Genomic DNA, 9,852 nt, shown 5'->3' with positions numbered 1-9,852 from the left:
GCAAACTCTATTTCTAAGCTAATGGTTAGCTACAGAATGTAAACTTAATTCCTTTTGGAATCTGTATAGAACGATGAACATAGTGATGGCTGCCCAAAAGTGAAGCCCAAACATCTTCATCTCTCCCTCCATGTTAATCAGTGGAAAAGTTCACATCCAGTGGATTTTCCTCAAAGGAGATTTAGAATATTTATATGATTTGTCTGCAGATATCTTCTTGTTTTTATTCCACCAAAAGTCTTATGTTCACTCCAAAAGTCTCTCAACCTCTGCAGTGTGTACACTGGAAAAAAATGTAAATCTTATCAAGTGTATTTTTCTCATTTCTAATTATAATATCTCATCACACTTAAAATAAGACATAATCACCTAAAGAGTAACTTTTCAGTGAGATATAAGAACTTATTTATAGACAACAGATTTTTAAAATCTTATTTCAAGAAATCTTACCAAGATAATTTTCACTTGTTCCATTGGCAGATTTTTTTTTTACTAAATTCAAGATTTTTTTTTTTTTTTACTTAATTCAAGCAAAAAAAACCTGCCTAAAAATCTGTCTATAAATATATATATAAATATATATATATATATATATATATATATATATATATATATATATATACATATATATATATATGTGTATGTGTGTGTGTGTATATATATATGTATATGTATGTGTGTGTGTATATATATATATATATACACACATACACACACACACACATATATATATATATATGTATATGTATATGTATATATATATATATATATATATATATATATATATATATATATATATATATATTTCTTTTTTTTTTTTTTTTTCCCCCACTTAAGTTTTTATGGAAATTTAACAAACACATAATCAGCAAAAAAACAACAGAAAACCCGAACGAACAAACCTTGCTTGGGTACTTTACATGACATTACATTCCGATTTATTCAGTCCTTCCACCATTCCAAGTTCTGTATTCAGTCTATTTATTCCCTTTTTTGTCCATTTGTGCTTCTTGTAGTCACAATTTCTGAGTTATTTTTTTAATTGTATATATTCCATCAATAATTGGGATCCATTTGTCCTTTGTTGGTGGTTCTGTCGTTCCTCAGTTCCTTGTAATTGCTTTTTTGCAAGCCACTGAAAGTGTGATGAGATATTTTGACTAGAAATGAGAAAAATACACTTGGTAAGATTTTGGTTTTTGCAGTGCAATATTAGTTACCATTAACTTAGAAATGAGGCCTGTTATCGCCAACAAATGAATAGTTCAGTTCACAGTAGAAAACATGAGCACACGAGCATGAACAGATCTCACATATTGAACCTTTAATATGACAGGAGGCTGAGTGTGGTTGCATCATCGTGTGTGAAAAGGGATTAAGTATCTTTACAACCACATCATTCCTTTGATCGTTTGTGGTTCAGTTAGACTTTGGTATTTATTTTTGATGGATCTGATCCCATTTCTCTCCAGTTCACTCCTTTCTGTTGGTTTTCTACATTGTTGTCTTTTTAATGTGCCTGACTTAGTTAAATAGGGCTCACCAGCGTTCCCGTTCTACTCCCCCCACAGTAAAAACTTCACTCCTGAGCAGGTTCTGTTTTTTTTTAGAGAACTTGAATGCCTTAAATCAAAGTGTTGACCCTTCAGAGGAGCAGGTTCTTCTCTTGTGTAGTCGTACAGATGAATGTGCTGACTGTGAAAATGAATACAGACAATTTTTCAAAGCACCTGTAATATCTCTGGAAAACCTTTTATTTATGTATGTCGTCTTGTGGCAAAGTATTTATTTTTATGGAAATGCATGGTAGAGAGGAAAGTGAATTTGATGAAAGAATGAGGTGTGTCTCTTTTATAAAGTGTATATTAACCCACACAGAAACTTACATGTATTTGCTGTCTTCTTCTTGGGTTTTGCACATGAACTGATGCCAAAAAGAAATATTCAGGACAATAACAGTTTCTGTGTTCTTTCCCTTGGCTGTTGTTTTCCAACATGCGACAACACCCACACACATTTTCTTACACGTATACCTGCAAATCACATCTTTCAGTACATGCAGCTACTTGTAATTCCAGTAAAACTTTGCCATCTCTGCTCTATCACTGTCTGCATTTAGCTCTGGGCAGGTAGGCTGAACAAACAACCACATAGCTGTGGTCAAGACTGGATCCAGCTCAGGACGAACCCCGGTCAGAGCTGCCCTTGTTAGGGTGAACACAGTCACATCAACGGTCAATTCAGCTAAAGTCGCCACCACTGCAGAGCCTTGTTCAGCAGAAGGAAGGGAATGTATGTTGATAATTTATGGTTAATAATTAGAATCTCCACTGGAGACAACATTCGCAACATGTGTCTTCTCACAGCTTTAGATGTCATATTTCCAAACCCTCAACACTGCAGTGATTTACAGTTAGTGCTGTACGGCATTTTAGAAGTGTGTTTTTTTTTATTATCAGCAAAGTCCAGAAAAAGACTAAAGCCATTAATGGTTTGTCTAGTTCTGGGTGATACAGCCAAAAATATAATCAACAAAAATGATCATATCAAGTTGGCGTCAGTAATTATCACTATTTTTTTTATTTATTTATTTATTTTTTTTACACTCTTACTCCTTTTGGATTTAAAGGCTCTGTTTTGGTTCTGAGTGAAAGTTATTTGTAGTATTAAATATTCTTCATGGAAGTGAAAATGACAACAGCAGACCACTGAAAATAATCACGATCATTTCTTTAATATCAAAATCTGCATAAATTACGCAAAACAACAAAAACAAAAATCGTGTTACAAAGGAGGTAAGAAAAATAATCACTACAGAGCAGAAAATGATGTGATAATGAAATTAAACAAATGTAAAGTGCAATAAATTCCTTTTTTTATCGTCCAGCCCTATATTAGTATTTATGAGAGCTGTTTAGAATGTGAGATTATTGAACAAGTAAATCGTAAAAGTAAAATTTGTCAAATAGGTTGATGATAGAAGGCAGCAGAAGACATAGTGCACAGGCGTCAAACATGCGGCCCGGGGGCCAAATCTGACCCACCATAGGGTCCAGTCCAGCCCCTGGGATAAATTTGTGAAATGCAAAAATTACATAGATACTATTACAAGATATTAGATCAGAAGATTACAAGATATTAATCATTTTAGTTCAGGTTCCACTAACAGACCAATATAATCCTCAGTGGGTCAGATCAGTAAAATACTATCATAATAACCTATAAATACTCACAAATCCAAATTTTTTCCCATTGTTAAGTGTAAACATTTTCATGTCATTTTACTGTATTTATGCGAAAACAAACTGACATTTCACAAAAACGCAAAAAAAAACCTGAACAAATACGAACAGTTTGAAATGTCGGAGGTGTAATTTTACTAATATTCTGTCTGTTATTAAATGTTTTGTGTATTTGTAGATCTACTGTACGCAGTAATTTAATGTGTAAATGATAAACTGAGACATAATATTAGTAAAATTGCACTTTGTTTCCTTAAGAAATTTCAGTCTGTTCATGTTTTCACATTGTTTTAAAGGATAGTTGGTAGATGTAAACAGTTCCATTGCATAATTTTACTTTTTTTTTTTTTGCCCTAAAACAGAAGAAAGTCTGGAGTTGACATTATTTATATATTATTATTGTTATTATATTATTATATTGTTATTATTTCACTGGTTCGGCTCACTTCAGATCAAATTTGTCATAGTGCATTTGATGAGACTACTTTTATGCGCGGATTAATCAAACGGAGTGATATGAACAAGGTACAAAGATTGGGCTCGTTCTTATAATAGCCAATAGGATTCAAGCGGATGTTGCGCGCGATCTTCACACCGGAAAAGTATTAATGAACCTGAACTTTCGCGGTGTACGTCCCTTATTTATAACATATTTGCGAAATTAAAACCGAAATACCGTCATGTTCTGCCGTTTGAGTGTCCTTCGGTTGTCAGGCAGCAGGTCAGTCACCTTACCGGGGTCAGGGCGCGTAGTGTAGGCCTTCATACCGGGATCTGGACCCTTGCTTCCGCCTGTAACTGAAGGTAGGCCGCTGCTCCTCCTGCTGCTTCATTAACAGTATTAATACCATTATTTGGCTTAGTTTAATCTGTTTACTTGTTATTTATGGCTCTCTAGCTTTTATTTTTGTCTTTGCTGCTTCTCAGTTGTGCGTTACTAATGTGACTAAAAGGCTATTTAGTTATTAGCATGAACTGCTATCTGTGCTAACTGTCCATGCTAACTGCTGCTCAACTTCCGGTTTGTCCTTTAATGACTATTGAATGCGGTGTATTTTCAGTATAAGAAACACAGATATGACATGACATTAATGGCAGTCGATCTTACTTGAGCTAACTTTACTGTGAGCAAACTCATGCTTTACTTTTGGGAATATTTTCTCCCCTTAAGCATTTTTTCTTGTGCAAAACATTAAATGTAACTGAACATGTCAAACAGGCCCCAGTGTTAGAAGTGTACACTGCAAATTATTTAGTTCTTACCAAGATGGAAAAAAAAAAAAAAACAGATTTAGAAGTGTTAAATAATTTATTTTGTTTTAAGAGTTAATTTCTTATCTTAAGTGTTCATACATCTGTAGACATGCTTATTTCTAGATTTAACCTAATTCAAGAAATCTTATCAAGTGAAATTATCTTGCTGCATGGACAGATATTTCACTTGTTTTGAGTACCTTTTTCCCTCAGATTTAGTGTTTTTATCTTGCTTTTAGACACCCTTTTTTTTTTGCAGTGTAGACACCTAAGTGCAATATGAGTGTGTGAGGATGCACATTAAGGTAAAGCTGTGTTTAGGACTGACTTCCTCTGTCTCGACTCTGCCATCATGTCTTTGGCTGTGACTGCAGCCATGGATTACAGGGTTTTTAATGTTCTCCTGTGCAGTGCTATGTGATTTCTTTCTTTTTTTTTTTAAATTTAGACCATAATTTTTTTATTTGGAAAAAGCTGTGACTTGCCAAACACCCTTTTATTTCCTCCTGGTTGAATCATTCACTAAATACATGTTAGCGTATTTAATTTCCTTTTGTGCTTGAAAACTGGAAAATACAGACTACCTGTAACTAGTAGTTTGTTCTTTCAAAGGGGTGAAGTAAACAATATAGACAATCTAAATTGCCTTCGACGCTGCTGTGAATGGACACAGCTAGATAGACGCCCCCAGACATTTGTTTAAAGTGCTTTCAGAGCTGGTGACATCATGAGTCATTGTGTGAAATTGCAGTGAAGTACAATCTGATAACATGTAGTGCACAAACAGGTCTGTGTTGCAAAACTGTGAATATGATAACTGAAGTGCACTTACTGATGTGATTGATGTTAGCTGGATGGTTACCTTGAGATTTCAACAAATACATTTCATTAACAGCAGTGTGTCTGTTGCTTTTTGTTTGTCCTCACAAACATAGATTAGATATTTTCACCCAAAGTGGGTCTTCTTACTTCGGTCAGAAACTGTCCTGGATCTCCAACAAAGATAACTTTGTTTTTTGCTTCATCTTGTGGGTGATCGGTGTCTGCAGTGTTGAAAGAAAATGGAATCCTAATAGAGAAAAATATAGTTTTCCCCACAGTCATTGCCTTAATGGTTTGATAAAAGGTGTCGCAACTTTAGATCTGTCCATTATTAAAGCCTATCTAACTTTCTGTAACATTTATAGAAATGATGGTAAATGTTACTCAACTCAAAACATCATGTACACAGCAAGAAGATATGTTATTAATGGGAACTTTATTATTTCATTCAAATCAAGCAGTGGTACTGTAGAGCAGGGGTTCCCAAAGTGGGGTACGCATACCCCCAGGTGTACTTGGAAGAAGCCCAGGGGGTACTTAAAATTTTTTTGGAAACATACATTAAATAAGTCATCATGTACTGAATATAGAATAAATAATGAGAATTAATGCTGTAATATAAAACACAATGAATACTTTAATACTTTTATTGTCAATCATCTTGTTTAAGCTTTGGTCACATTTTAAGAACATTTCCATTTTATATTATTCAAAATGAGTTTATTTCAGTAGTTAAGTAATTATTTTTTGTTGATGAAAGCTTCATTTATTTATGACCAATTTATTTATTTTTCTTATCAATGAAAGAGAGCACTTTACAATTTATTTTCCTCAGAAAATTTACTTTAAAAGGTGTTACTTTATAATACAGTTAAATATACGTTTGTTTACAAAGTTTCGAAAATATAAACCTTTGGCACAGGAACAAATTTAGCCAAATTTTTTTCAGTCAAAAATGCTGAAACAAGAGTTGGGGGTACTTGGCTAAAAAAGTATATTTCAGGGGGTACTCCACTGTAAAAAAGTTTGAGAACCACTGCTGTAGAGAAACTGCACATTAGTAGAAGTAAAATACTTAAACATTATGGGGATTTAAATTAAAAAATATCTCAAATTATACTAAATATCGTATAGTCGGCACTATTGTAATTTGTTTCTTTTATATCTGTTTATAAGCATCTTAGCATTATTTTTCAACTCTTGTACTAGCATGAGTATAATAGGGCTGCAACGACTCATTGAGTAATAGTCGATGGCAAAATTAGTCACAACTAATTTAGTAGACGACAGGTCATTTGTGATGCCATTGTGTGTATGTCACAGCATGCAAGTCCATGTTACGCAATGTTTCACCGTAGCAAACTGAAGTAGGTTGGAGTGAGATAACACACTTTTCCCAAATCTTTGATGCAGCAGCTGAAGCAAGGCTACACGAAACAAAAGATCCAAAGTTTGGGAATATTTCGAATGTGACACAACCAAGAAAACTGTCATATGCAAGATTTGTAAGCTTTTGATGCACTTTGTATGATAATTACCTCCGCCAAGGAGGTTATGTTTTTGCCAGGGTTTGTTTGTTTGTCTGTCTGTTTGTCTGTCCGTTAGTGTGCAACATAACTCAAAAAGTTATGGACAGAGTGTGATGAAATTTTCAGGGTTTGTTGGAAATGGGATATGGAAGAAATGATTATTAGCTCCTGTGCTAGTAGTAAGCCTATTACTGTGTGTGTGAAGGATCATGACAGTTTAAAGAGTCATGTTGTCATTTTTGTTTAAGTCCTTTATCCATGGTTATAAACAGCCTAGCATGACTGTACTACTGACTATTACTGTAGCAGTATTTCCCCTACAGTTGTATAAAGGGGCAACCCTACCCCCCACGATCACAGACCATTAATACTATATTGATAAATAATAACACTGATAAGCTAAAAAAAAAAAAAAAGCCTATTTGAGAAATGATAGGTGCAACTTTAATTTTTGACACCGATGTTCTTTGTTACTTGATCTGGCCCTTTGTTAGTTCTTTCAATATTGGATAACGTCAGTCACCACACAGCAATTTTGTACATGTTGATGCTTAAGGGCACATTTTTATTACAAATATTTACTTCTCTTTATGGTAGTATTGGCGTGAGACATGGGTAAAAGCAAAATCCAGTCTCCTTTAACCTCTACTTTCTGTTTTCTTTGGAGGGGTTTTGAAGTGAAGTTCCCAAAATAATACCAGGTTTTATGACACAGTTTGTTTTTAATAAAATATAGCTGTTCATTGCCACAAAATCACAGAACACTCACAACACTTGTCACATTTTCAGATTCCACACGTAGTTTTGCACACATGAGACATAGGTGTTTATGGAAGCCCAGATGAAGGGTTTCTGAGGAAAAAGGCCTTTTAAGTCCCTAGTGTCATAATAGGGCAGAGTCAACACTTCAGTACAGTACAAAGACATGTGCAACATCTAAGTGAAGCTTCTGACATTGACTTGTTTGGAGATGACACTTAAATTACTATGACACAGATAATAATTGAAGGCAGCCTATACAGGACTAGTAAAAATCTGTGGATCCACTCTTGTAACTTAGTAAGACACATTTATGTGCTGGTACAATACAACCTTAGCTGTGGTTTAACCATCATAGTATTACAGAAACACAGATCTCAAAGTGAAGTCAAGTCACAAACTATAATTCAGCCATACACTTGTAACTCAAAACCACTGTGTGGAAGCTCAGTTGCTGATGTAAATTCTTCTGAATCTTCTTTGTTTCTTAAAATAAACCAACATCTAGGCCTATTAATACCAAACAGCAAGATAAGCAGATAAATCTATGAGTGCATTTAGACACAGTCTTCTAGTATTGTCATCCCTGAATGATGTGCTTGAGAGTCTTTAGAATGAATCAACTGTAGTGAATCATTCCATGATCCATTCAGTTCAGGTGAGCTAATGCCTTCACTTACATCGAGGCCAGTTCTTTTCTTCAATCTAATGGGTAATGTCGTTGGGAGTTGGCACAAGATCATCAGTAGTGTAAATCTTTCACTTTCAAAATCATATGAACACAAACAGGTTTGTTCAGGTTCCTGTTCTAACAGATCTGTCCCACTTGTACTTGAACTCAGCAGATGCTCCTGAGTAGAAGTGACGAGACCAGAGCCAAGGGATCAGAGGGTATCGTCTCCAGTCCATTCAGTGGCAAGAATACGCCACTAAGAGGGTAAGATGGTTTAACAACCATGAATAACCCCTAACATACAAGCTGGGCTCAGGGGTAGACTGCTCATAGCTCATTTAGCCTGTTGATACCAAAATATTGTGGTCACCACATTGTTGTATTACTGGTTACAACCAAAAAACAAATTGGACTTGGCCAGATTTAGGACACTTATTAATTTGACACAACTTGTCATACTGGCATATGTGGCTTGACTTAGTTTTCATAAGTCAAACTGATTTAAGCTTGTAGACTGGGACAAACTGTTAAAAAATATTAATGCAATTCAATTGGTTTGTAAATTGGTTTAAGAGTCTGGTTTGGACCAGCTCTATATGTAAAGTGTCATGCGATAACTTTTGTTATGATTTGGCGCTAAAAATATACAATTTGATTGATTGATATTAGTAGTGGAGTCCCAACACCCTAATTAACAGGCTAGGCTGAGTCTTATTATATTCAACCTGGGAGTGCCAAGTGGGACTAGTAGTGGTAAAATTCAGGTCTGGTCCAGTGTTGATCCAGAATATTTTTTTTTTTTACCTTGTTACAACACTTGTGCACAGTGAACATGAGTCCTGAGTGATCAGCAGATGGAATCAGATCCATTGAACAGTTGATCATTTAGAAAGACCTAAACCCCAGCGTTTATCATCAGTGTTCTGTCAGGGTGTTTTAAAATAGATTATTGTTATATTATTAGAACTACTTTTGCGCGTTTGACGAAGATGAAGGTTGGTGTCAGTTGACTAATCTGGCAACACTGCACATGTCATGGATGTTGTGGAACTCGTTTTTTTAATGACCTCAGTCTAATGAATAAACTCACCACACTACAAGCCCTCAAGTCAAACTACCCTGAGGGTTCTGAACCCCCACATGGAAGACTGTAAGGTCAACAAAAAGTGGGAACTTTGACTTGACCCTTAAGAGTAGCACATGTAGTATGTATATGCACTCACTGCAGTAACAATGAGGTTTTATGGTTCATAACAGTACAAACAGTAAGGCTTTGTGAACCCTCTGTTAAAGGGACTACAATCAAATACTGAGGGAATACCCTGAATCCTCTGCACATCTACAGTCGACATAAACATATTACACCCTTGGCTGATGGACGAAACAAAGAGTAGCTCTTCCAGTCTTAAAGAAGTCCTCTGAATTATTCAGGACGGTTTTTCTTGCCTTAAGTGGCAACACAAATTGTTATAAAGTGCTTTGAATTAGAACTGGTCAGAACATGGTATATACTCAATGTATATGTGAGAAAGCAGTATGTCATCTGCATATGTATAGACTGCGCTTGGTTTTA

This window comes from Sphaeramia orbicularis, chromosome 7, assembly GCF_902148855.1.
Source record: "Sphaeramia orbicularis chromosome 7, fSphaOr1.1, whole genome shotgun sequence".
Lineage (NCBI taxonomy): Eukaryota > Metazoa > Chordata > Actinopteri > Kurtiformes > Apogonidae > Sphaeramia > Sphaeramia orbicularis.
This window is presented reverse-complemented; position numbering follows the sequence as displayed.